This window comes from Trematomus bernacchii, unplaced genomic scaffold (genome assembly GCF_902827165.1).
Source record: "Trematomus bernacchii unplaced genomic scaffold, fTreBer1.1, whole genome shotgun sequence".
Lineage (NCBI taxonomy): Eukaryota > Metazoa > Chordata > Actinopteri > Perciformes > Nototheniidae > Trematomus > Trematomus bernacchii.
The window spans coordinates 4758806-4771305 of NW_022987668.1; the positions used below are offsets into that span (position 1 = coordinate 4758806).

The 12500-nt window shown below is 40.4% G+C and overlaps 1 protein-coding gene across 1 annotated transcript in view; it reads left to right on the plus strand.

Annotated features, from left to right (window-relative positions):
- Positions 1–12500, plus strand: part of gfra1a (gdnf family receptor alpha 1a) — a gene marked incomplete at its 3' end in the record, with an annotated part of 32096 nt that overhangs the window by 18488 nt on the left and 1108 nt on the right. The gene's annotated exons all lie outside the window — the stretch shown is intronic.

The following is a 12500-nucleotide window of genomic DNA, read 5'->3' on the forward strand; positions in this document are numbered from 1 at the left end:
CAGCCGCTGAGGTGAGATGACGGGGCGGATAAGAACATCACAGACTCCAGGAAGTCCTTTGAATAAAGATGAGTTTAATCAGCTAACATTTCACACCGTGGCCTGCGGACTGAGCTCAGTAGTTTTGAGGTGATACTAAAGCATTTAGGTTGGCAGCACCTATCTTAAAAATGTTATCGTAAACAGAGCAGAACTTTTAAATACGTCAAAACCTTTTTTCCTCCATGTCTGTCCCTGTCCTAACATGTCAAGGGCAACAGTAACGTACTTACAACTTAGTCCAAACAAGTCATTTTTAACCACTGTGCCGTGAAAAATGTATAGCTCTGTTTTTGCAAGGGCAGATTCAGTGAGAACAGCACCACCTACAGGCCTGGCATATGTACTACAGCGTCTCCAGCGCTTTCGAACGGCAATGTCCGTGGCCGTCTCCTCCTGATTGGTGGAGTTGGCCCAATAGCCGTAGCGCCACCGTCCTGACGTCAGGACAGTGTTCAAATCTGGATCAGTTTTTATCAGATCCGTTGCAGCCCCTTTTTTAGAGATTTGGGTATGGAGGAAAATAGAGAGGGTTGTGTTTTCTGACACTTGGTGAGTTCCCTGGAACACCGGGGACACATATTCATGTATAAAAGACGTACAAAAGTGCATTTTGCATGATAGGTCCCATTTAATTGGTCCAAAAAAATATGAATTAGAAGCTGCAAATAAAACCCAACAGTGCCATGTTCCTAAGCAAGCTTAAACGTCATCTCCAAACAAAACACCCGTCACTTCAACACAAGAAAATAGACATTTATTTTCACCTGTGTTAACAAACTGAGGTAACTTTAATGAACACAAAGATATAGCTCTCAAAGCTAGCAATTTAGGAGCTGACCTCGTAGCCAACTTGAGACACTTGTCATTAAATGATCAAAGTATATATAAGTATATAGATTTAGGCTACATTGGGTCTTTTAGTAACTTTTTTGGTTTGTTGGTGTGCTGCGGGATGTTTTTAATGTAGGAAATGTACCGTGGCTCAGTTTGAAATCACTGGTCTAGACAGATTTAAAGTATTTGAGCTATCTATCTCCAACCTGTGCATGTTTCAGATGTTCTCTGGCGGATATGCTGTAATCAGAAACTCTGGCTCGTAATGAATTTCTTCCCGTATTGACGTCTGTTTGGTTTAAACCCTCTCGTTAATCTGCGTCCTCCTCCCTGTTGGCTGGTGTCTGTATATCACCCACTCACCACTCATAAGCCCCCCCGAAACACCAAAGCTCGATACTGTGTCTTCTCCACATGTCAAGACTTCAAACGCATGTCGTCCTCCTCCCTCCTACAACTGAAGTCAACCTTGAAGCGACGTGTGCATCTGTGAGCTCGTGTTGAGAGTGTGAAAACATCTGTAAGAGCCTCAAATCCCTGAGAGGCTGTCAGCCATCAACCACTGGAGGAAGGAGGAAGTCACTCTCATTACGAGCTGCCAATGCTCACAGATATCTGCTGCTATCTCTCTCCCTGCAGAGAAGGCAAAAGTACACACATCCTTTACTCGAGTAGAAGTACAGATACTCATGTTTAGAAATACTCTGGTGAAAGTAGAAGTACTGACTAAACCTCTTTACTTTTACTTGAGTAAAGAAGTTTAGTCAGAGTATTTTCAAACATGAGTATCTGTACTTCTACTTGAGTGAAGGATGTGTGTACTTTTGCCCTCTCTGGATATCTGCCGCTATCTCTCTCCCTGCTTGTGTTTATGTGATATAGTCAGAGCGGTAGAAACATCATTTTTGGTGCTGTATCTCCTCCAGAGAGAGACACTCTCCTGCCTGTTCTCCTAACTTTATTTCTCCTAACTTTATTTATCCAGAGTTGGTTGACTGAGCACACTTCGCTGCTCTTATTTGTGCCATTCCTCGCTTCACGCTGATTCAGTCAAATGCATTTATAGCCGGCAGTTGCTCCGGATATAAACAGCCCTGAACTGTTTGCCACCCAGCAGGTTTACAGAAGTTATTTAAGGAGTGGGTGTGCTCACTTTTGCAGACTGTAGCCTATAGTGATGCACCAATCCGGACTTTATTAAGCAAATCATGCATCGGCCAGACATTAGCAGTCATTTTAGAAACCAACATACACAAGTTTTACAGGCAGAAAAGAGCAAATAATCATCAATATATACACAAACCCTATATTCTTGGAAGAACACAGAATAACTAATAAAGGGAAAACAGTCGTTATCTTTATTTTCTGATTTGCTTACCACTTTGAAACAGTTTCATTATTATTTCCTTAATCAATCAATCCATGTTATTGGTCTCAAACAATCATATGAAATACAATTCCAGTCAAATGTATTGAAACCAGTTTATTTATAGTATAATAATATATTACATTTGTATAGCGCCTTTCAAGGGACCCAAGGCCGCTTTTCATGGTGAACAAACAAACAAACAAACAAACAAACAAACAAACAAAAGAGCAAATAACAAGTCAAAACAAATACAAATTATATAAAACGCAGTAGGAGTGGAAGCCAGTGATGGGTTAGGGGTCAAAGGAATAATAAGTGTAAATGCTTTACTCACTGGGTTGACTATAGAGAGGTGAAGTCCCGCCCATCTACTTCCGACCCATGGGACCTTATTTTGGAAAAAGTATGTATTGAAGTCAATGGGGAGAGAAAGATTATCTTTCGATCCCGTTTGAATTGTGCCATGAATTACACATATGATGTTTGTCAATCTTAACAAATAATTTCCATGTCAAAAAAGTCAGTTTGTCGTAAAACTGTTGAAATATAAGACTATGAAAAATACGCAACTAGAAAGACTACAAATCCCAGAGTCCGGGTCCCGCATGCTGGCTCTTAGGAACCGACTCACTCCCCTTGTGTGTATGTACAGCTCTCAACATGCCCAGACTTGGAGTGATTTTCACCTCTTTTAATACTTTTCGCCTCATTCTGAAAGAAAGAAGTGAGATGTGCCAACGTGACGGCCGTCTGGGTGTGTGGTGCGAGACGGGAGATGTAGGTCATTGAGCGCTTTCACACCAAAAAAGTGTTACTTCACATTTTTATTGTTTTGACTTGCAAAATTATCTTTTAAATTGACAAACATCATATGTGTAATTTGTGGCTCAATTCAAACGGGATTGAAAGATAATCTTTCTCTCTCCATTGACTTCAATACATACTTTTTCCGAAATAAGGTCCCATGGAGGTCCCCCGGAAAGGGAGGGACTTCGCCTCTCTATAACATTTATGAGACCACACATCCAACATATATATATGTTTTTAAAGTAGGTGATGAGGTCACAGCTTCCTGGTGTTACAGTCATGCTCTTCTGACGTCACCAATTCACCGATAAACCATTTTGCATCATTTCCCTGAAAGCTGCTCCCTCTGCTTCTCATGACTCAGTTCCCTGAAGACAGTTTTTTTTCGAGCTGCGTCATGAAAGGAGGTGCTTTTCCTTTTTCTGTACGTCAATCACAGATTAAGTATAGCACCCTGACGTTGTGTCACAGTTTCTACCAACAGCTTTATCCAGAACATAGCTTTTCAGATTTGAGAAAGTGGATACTCAAACAGGTTTACAAGTTGAAACTGATCCTGTTTCTTGTCTCAATTCTCACGCAATTCTTTGTCCCTCACAAATCAAAACTCTCCTCTTGCTTTTAACCTGTAATTAATGTTTTGTTTTTTATATTTTAAGTGTAAGTTTAAAGTGTCTTTGAGTTTCTAGAAAAGCGCTCCATACATAAAGTGCATTATTATTATTATTATTATTATAAGGAGCTTACAGTAGTGGCTGATGAAAAGGTGCAGCTAAGTCGTTTTTTACTTTAAGCTGACATAACCATCTATCATTCATCTCCTCATCTCCAGCATGTCGTCTGTTTAAAATGAGTTATTACAGGGCTGTCCAAACTTTTTTCACCGAGAGCCACATACAGACAAATATACGAAGGGCTGGGCCGCTCACTAGAGGTATATCATCGCCTCATAGGTTCAGTTATAAGTCTGAAAATCAATCCAATGTAGGTCAATTGTTCTTGATACTTGAAAATGCTTTAAGAAACAAACCGCTCACAGCTCTCCAGAGGGTTTCATGTATCGTGTTTGCAGCTCATTCCTTAAAACAGAAGCTTCAGATTTCTTATAATAAGAGGAAATACGAAGGGTTTATTTCAAGGTTGTTATTTAAATAAGTTATTGGGCTTTGTCTTATCAACTTAGATTTGTTAGAACATGTTTTCAACTTGAATGGACTGAATTTATTTGAAAAGTGGGCTTATTAACACTGTGTGTAATATATTTGAACATATATGTTTAAGAAGTACAATATAAGACAAGCAGAAGTTTATTATACTCAAGTCATTATACTTTTTGAATTTGCTGAGGGCCGTAGTTTGGACACCCCTGAGTTATTATAAACTCAGCTTTTCTAGAAACTCAAAGACACTTTAAACTTATACTTAAAATATATAAAACACAACATTAATTACAGGTTAAAAGCAAGAGGAGAGTTTTGATTTGTGATTTGAACACGATGTGTCCCCTGCTCTGGAGTTTGTTAAAGACTCCCAAATCCACTGCTGACATTACTGTCGCTGCACCTTGTCTCCATGAAGCCTAATCGATACGGCGCTGTGTTAGATTGGAAACTCGAGGCTGTGTCTACAAGAATCTATTGATCTCTCTCTCTCTCTCTCTCTCTCTCTCTCTCTCTCTCTCTCTCTCTCTCTCTCTCTCGTCATCTCTATCTCTCTCTCTCTCTCTCTCTCTCTCTTACCGACCCCCAGCTCTTCCGTTCAGACGGGGATCAAAGACTTTCTCCTTCAGAGAGGTCCGAGGTGTTCAGTTCTGTGTTTGCACTGACCTTGTCTCCTCTCTGTACGGATGGTTTTTAGCATAATGCGTGCACTAATGTGAGCTATTCATAGATTCAAAGATTCAGAGGATCTATTGCCATGTGCAGGTGTGGAAATGGCATGAGAGAAACAGCTGGCGAAATTACAGCCTGGCCTACTGATTTTAACCATATTTAACCATATATCGAGCCCGATCGTCGATTTCAAATAATTTCATGTAATTGTTTGCCTGACTGGCCATCGTAACCGGGCTCTCTGAAGATCAGATAATCCACAGTTTTCTTACATTTCTGATCGGATTGGCAAAAACTTCAGAATTTGTATCGACCGCCATTCAAATGACAGCGTTGTTTTCCCCCTAAAGTGGGCGGGGGCATAATTTTCGCCCGGAAGTGACGTAGGTGTTCCTCTCATCTATGATACTGTGTGAATAAGAAAATATGAAGGACAGACCATCTATTTCCATTTATTTAGTTGTTTTTTAGAAAGGGGCAGGTGACATAAGATGATTTTCTTCTCCCTGCTCCTTTTCGACAATTAAAACAATTATTATACATTAAGTTGTGCATAGCATGAACGGAACAAATCAAAATGAAGTGAAATTAAACATTAAAGGAATTGTCCTTGGTGTACATGGTGCATACAAAGATACGGTTAAATATGTTTCTTTTGAACTATTATACGTTAAGATATAGAAAATAATTGACATGAAATCTGAATATACCAAGAAACTACATACAGTATACAGTACTATTGCAAAGTTCTCGGAATATTAAAATAAAACTAAAATATGTGCAGTATTGTTAAAGCTGTGTCGAGACATAAAACACTGGTGGTTCAGTCAGTAGGGGCTTGGACTGGGAGCTGTAGGGTCGCCGGTTCAAGTCCGCGACCAGACCGAAAATATGGAGTGTGGACTGCTACTTGGAGAGGTCCCAGTTCACCTCCTGCCCTGCCGTGGTGCCCTTGAGCAAGGTACCGGACACCCCCCTTCCCCCCTCACTCCCATTGCTCCCCGGGCGCTGTACACTAGCTGCTCACTGCTCCTAGTGCTAGACTCCTGGTTCTAGGATGGGTTAGATGCAGAGAACACATTTCACTGTGTGCTGTGTGCTCTGCATGTGTGACCATTAAAGAGGGTCTCATCCCTCCGATTCAACTCCAAATCAAATAGTGAAAGAAGAGACAAATAGTGCAGATTATGTTGCAGACCAATGTGCAAAGTAATGCAGATGAAGTATATACATGTCAATAAATAAATAAATGCAAGGTATGAATTCACAGGTATGCATTTTCTGTTTTTATAAATATGCAAGGATTGAAGTTGTTTAGGAGGAAAGGCGAGGTTTCAGGAGAATCATTGAGATTATCCTGATTCAGTGCAGCTGTCAGCCTGCGTGCTAAAAAGCGCTGTATTTTATTTATATTATGCAGCAAAGACTGAACCTTGTTCTCTCCGAGTCCTCATGGCAAGGTCAAGAGAACGCCTTTATAATCCACGTCTCGCTGAGTTATAATACTCCAATTCAACTCCAAAAAATCACCACTTCTCATGCGGCTGTATGTCAGCTGGCTGCTTCATTCTCCACTGGCAGAATATTTTATATAACTCTAAACAGCAGTGGTATCGTCAGGTTGCCAGTCCAATCACTGGCTGGCACACCGTGGGCCAAGAAAAATCATTTAGTTAAAGGTGACCAGATTTGAGCTCCTGTGAGGGGCCTTTGATTGGATGTGAAGTGAAGGGGTGATTCATCATAGTTAATAAACGCAGCTGACAGCTCCAATCAGCGGGGGGGAGCATGCTGCTTTATACCGCATGCAAATATGGACAATTAACTTTTCACGTACAGTGGCAGACACCTACACAGGGGGAGTGTGTGTGTGTGTGTGTGTGTGTGTGTGTGGTGTGTGTGTGTGTGTGTGTGTGTGTGTGTGTGTGTGTGTGTGTGTGTGTGTGTGTGTGTGTGTGTGTGTGTGTGTGTGTGTGTGTGTGTGTGTGTGTGTGTGTGTGTGTGTGTGTGTGTGTGTGTGTGTGTGTGTGTGTGTGTGTGTGTCAGACAGTTTCGAAGTCTGTCTGAGGTTACACATTCGTCATTAAGAGAATACATGTCAGGGGTAGACATGAAGCTCTCCGGGTCAGTAGATTTTCATTGACCACTGGCCCAAGAGCAATCGTCCAAAGAAATCGACTCTAATAATGAAGAAAATTAACACATTTGTTGCAATAGTAATTTATGCACAAACTACATTACTACTTGTACTACAACATTTTAATCATCAGTTCTTCCTCATTTTCCTCAATTGTTCATATTTGGTTTATTAAAATGTATATTGTGGTCATTGTTAAAGAAAAAAAAGCAGGGTGACATTTCTGCTATGAGTATTATTATTAGTATAATACACTTTCTGCCTTCCTGTCATTATCAGGAGATAGAAATGTAATGGCTATGTAATAGATTAGATTAGAACCTTCATTATCCTAAACTGCTGGGACATTTCCCTATAGCCAATACCTTTATATTTTTCTACTCTTCACTTACTTCAGCATAGGTCGGCATTGATGTACAGAGCTGACAAAAGACCTTGTTTATATTGGTATCATATTGAAGCTTGTTTTTTGCCAGGCGCTTGGCCGGTTACCGGTGGTTTAAAAACATTTTGGCGAATGGTTAGGTGGTGCGAAAGTCTGTAGTGAAGGAGCACGGGAGCCTGCTACTTCCGTATTGGCGTCCCGGCTCTTCCCCAGAGTTTGCCGCTTGGTACAGACAGAGAGATCAAAATACTGTTTCCCACAATCTTGAACAGCTACAACGTTAAAATACTTCGAGGCAGATTGTGGAGGATAATGGGAGAAAGAATAGAGGGGCAGACAGAAACACCCATCTGAATAATGGCCACTTCTTGCAAAATGTACATTTCCATGTGATGCTCACAATAGGTAAATGAACAATGAACAGTGGTAGACAGTAGCTCTGTCTGTCTGTGTGTGACTTCTTAATCGTTTGTTTTGGTCCCTCACTTCCGCTTCGCTTCTCATGCACTGATTCGCTAAGCTGAACAGCCAATCAGAGTGATTTCTTTGGCCGACTTTCTTTGGCCGACTGTCTGGCCGCGGGAGGTGTGAAAATTTGCCGCAAAGAGACGACGGTGCGGGACACACCAACCTGAGTAGGGCGCCGCGAATGCCCGACTGCCTCTGACTCCCAAAATCGGGTTGGTGTGTCAGGGCCTTAAAACAACCAATCACTATTCTACCAAAACATTTTTAACCGAGGTATGTTGGTCAAAGTTGTTTTGGTTTGACTGGAAGTCTTTACCCTGTATTTAAAAAATGTTTAGGGTTTTGAGTAATTCACTTTCAGCACTGACAAGTTTTGTTGCTACACTAGTCGAAGTTTTAGACCAATTTTGACCACATTTAGTAAAAACACCCATTTGAATAACCCTGAACAATTGTACATATGTTACAGAAAGTGTCATAATTAAACATGCCGCTGTAACAAAACTAGGGATGTCCCGATCACCTTTTTTTGCTCCCGATCCGATTCCGATCATTTGATTTTGACAATCTGCCGATATCGATTTTTCCCGATCCGATCTTTATGCAATGCATTAAGAGAAAAAAAGGGTAACAGATAACGGCTGGTCATCCAACGCGATGAATTCAGCTATCTTGGCTGTTATTTTTTTGGCCTTTTCACTGTTCTGGGGCAGTTTCTCTTTCCTTTTAAAAGTCTCTGAAAGTGTCGGTTGTTTCAGTGCCGTTACCTGAGTGGCCGCTGTGTACTCGTCGTGTTGTTGTTGGTGGTCTTTGTATTAGATTGGTCGTGTTGAACGTAGCTCTGTTCTTTCCACCACGCGGAACCTCCGCCTTGCAAACATTGCATATGGCTGTTACACTGCCTTCGCTTTCAATTTTATAATACTTCCAAACTCCTGACATTTTCTCTGTCCCGACTCCCGAGGCACCAGCTGAACGTAGCCTCTTGTTAGCTTACTGCTACTATTAGACACTGCGCCCACTCTGTTGCCAGATTTGAGAGAAATAAGCAACCAGGTCGATGAAAACAAGCCCAAAAGAAGCAACACATACATGATGTTGTGTAATTTTAAACCAAAACTAAGGCCTCAGGATGACTTTAAGACGTGAACATGGTAATTTTTGTTTTGTAACATTAAATAAAATACAAATATTTGATAAAATAAAATAAAAAATAAAATAAAAAAATCCCGATCCCCGATTTTTTTCTCCCGATTCCGATCTTTTGAAAATCACGTGATCGGCTCCGATCCCCGATCACGTGATCGGATCGGGACATCTCTAAACAAAACTATTTCCCCATTTGGGATCATTGATCTAATTTAATCTACATGTCTAGACCTGAAAATCCCCAATCAGCGCCTACAGGTTTTCTTGCATCTAGACCTACATCCTGCATCAGCTGCTTTTAAAACTTCTACATACTTCTTAGTTCTTTATAAGATTAGATAAAATACAATAGGACTTTATTAATCCCGAAGGAAATTGTTGTGCAAAAGTTACAAAAGAAATACAATAAACACAGCAGCATAATAATAAAACTGTGCTCTAACAGTGCAGTAAAAAGAGCAAACATGCCAATACAACTGCATTTGAATGGTCAATAAGCACATTGTGGTTAAATCTGTGGTGTCCCCGGCTGTTTGAGGCTGGCAGGTGCTGCTCGGCCTCGTGTTAATCTGCAGCTCTAATCCCTCAGGATTAACCTCGCCACGGTCAGCCGCCACGGTCAGCCGGCACAGCTTTCACTTGCTCAGTTGTGTCTTAATATAATTTCCTCCTCTGTCAAAGTAAAGCCGACTGGACTGAGCTTTTTGTAGAAGTGGATTTGTAAAAAAAAAAAAAGTGACGCTTCTTCTGTAGAAATGTCTCGTTTGCAGCCGCAGCTCTCTCTGGCAGATCAGGGACAACATTAGCATAGTAGTTCTGCTGCAGGCATAATTAAAATGCCTTGGCTCTGCTTTGTTTATCTTAATGAAGGGAGGGTAACAACAAGATGAAGCTACTGTATGAAACCAGATGAGAATGTATGGCTTTTGTAAAAGAAAACTGTGCAACACCAGGTAGTGTCACCACATCTTGTTGTGTCTCTCATACTGACACTTTATTAGCAGAGACATCAGGTCTTGTTTTTATGCCCGAACAAACCTATGTACTTACTTACTTCTGGGTCCAAGTCTATTCTGTTTGCGAGCACAACTAGAAAATGTCTACCTATTACTACCGATTTCTTTATCATGTGTGTCGGTCATTAATACATTCAATCTTTCACTGTAGCTGTTTTTTAAGGTTCAGAAGATTGTTGGGTTGCCTGGATTCATGTGGTCATCATCAGAGGTGGGAAGTAGTTGTATACAAAATACCTGTACTTTCTACTTCTTACATGTTGAACCCAAATACCTGTACTTTCTACTTCTTACATTTTGAACACAAATACCTGTACTTTCTACTTCTTACATGTTGAACCCAAATACCTGTACTTTCTACTTCTTACATTTTGAACACAAATACCTGTACTTTCTACTTCTTACATGTTGAACACAAATACCTGTACTTTCTACTTCTTACATGTTGAACACAAATACCTGTACTTTCTACTTCTTACATGTTGAACACAAATACCTGTACTTTCTACTTCTTACATGTTGAACACAAATACCTGTACTTTCTACTTCTTACATGTTGAACCCAAATACCTGTACTTTCTACTTCTTACATTTCCCAAACAGGCTGGTTCCTTTAGTTTGAATGTGTGTTTGGTGGCGTGATCATTATTATTTAGAGTCATTGCGTGCCTATTGATTTGAACACGATCCGTGTATCCATCATTTCCTGGTCTTCTCTAAAGAAGAGGGACCAATGAAAACGTTGTCATGTTGCCGTTGTTCAGCATGGAAACATTCATTAGCTAACAATGACATTATTGTTCTATTAATATAAAGGGAGGTCAGGTACTCTTTAAAACAGCTGCTAGTTATGGGTACTTTTTACTGAAGTACATTTCAAAGCCCTCTTTACTTTTACTTGAGTAAAGAAGTTTAGTCAGTACTTCTACTTTTACCAGAGTATTTTTAAACAGGAGTGTCTGTACTTCTACTTGAGTAAAGGATGTGTGTACTTTTGCCATCTCTGCTCATTATATCTAGAATCTAAATATCTGTAATCACCTCTCTTCTAAAAATCCCTATTTCACAGAACGTTCTTGCTTGCGTAGTACAGCAGCTCACATTTTATGTTCCTGCTTAGCACAATTACAAGGTCCCTCCTGGTGGATTGGATCTCCTCTGTCCCCTGTGCTCCTGTCTGTTAACAGCCACAGTGCGTCTGATTAAAGTAAAGTCTCTAACTAACACACTCCTCTCTGCGGAGAACAATATCTCCACTCCTTTTCCCCTCTCCCTTCTCCATTCATGCCTCTTCTTTTGATCACAGAACAGCAGCATCCCAGAAAAGCAACACGGCCTTAAACAGACACACACACACACTCACACACTCACACACACACACTTGCTCTTGTGTGAGAATGCATGTACCCGCTGGCAGCAACCACACACACACACAGCACCCAGCTGAGCTCTTGTTCTGTGCTCTCAGAGATGTTAAATGAGGGCATTGATACATACATTTGCATTTGTTTCATCCACAACCATCCTCCTAACTAAAAAAATCTATTACTCCATGCCCTCAATTTGCCAGGCGGCTTCAGACACGTCTATTCTGGGCTCGTTTCATGTGAGGCTAGCGTGAGTGCTGCATCGATTTAGCTGTGTGTACACTCTCCTCACACATAAGTGGGCTAAGCAGCCATCTCTCACCACAGCGATTGTGCAGTTTGTCGATGGGTAGTTTAGGTAAACACCACCCAAATGGTTCTTTTGTGCGTGGCTCTCTTTGAGAGTAAGAGAATTCACTGGGGTGGAAAGCTCCAGGATGATCTTGAGCAGCTGCATTTTCTTTGATGGACCCTTGTTAGAAAAATATCACTCGTCACCAGCTTGAGCTTCAATCTCAGGATCCATGTGTTTATTATCCTCTCCAGAATGGAAGGAGTCATCACATACAGAGCATCAACTAGTTCCTGAACAGTGTCCTTCACATTGATATACAAGAGAGGGAGTTACACAGTCACAAGATGCAGAATTACTGGTTCTTGTAGGTTATCATACATCCTGCTGTACAATACTGAGTTTTTCTCTAAATCTGAAAATTCTGACTTTTTCTGGAAATTCTGACTTTTTCTAAAAATTCTGACTTTTTCTAAAAATTCTGACTTTTTCCTCAAAATTCTGACTTTTACAACAACAAAAAAAGACTTTTTCTCAACATTTAAAAATTCTGACTTTTTCTCAAAAATATGACTTTTTTTCTCAAAATCCAAAAAATCTGACTTTTTTCAAAGAATCTAAGAATTCTGACTTTTTTCTCAAAATCCTGATTTTTTTCCTCAACATCCTGATTTTTTTCTCAAAAATTCTGACTTTTTCTCAAAATCCAAAAATGTTAAAAATCGCTCGTCCCTGGCTTGAGCTTCAATCTCAGGATCCATGTATCTGTGATCCTCTCCTGAATGGAAGTAGTCATCACATA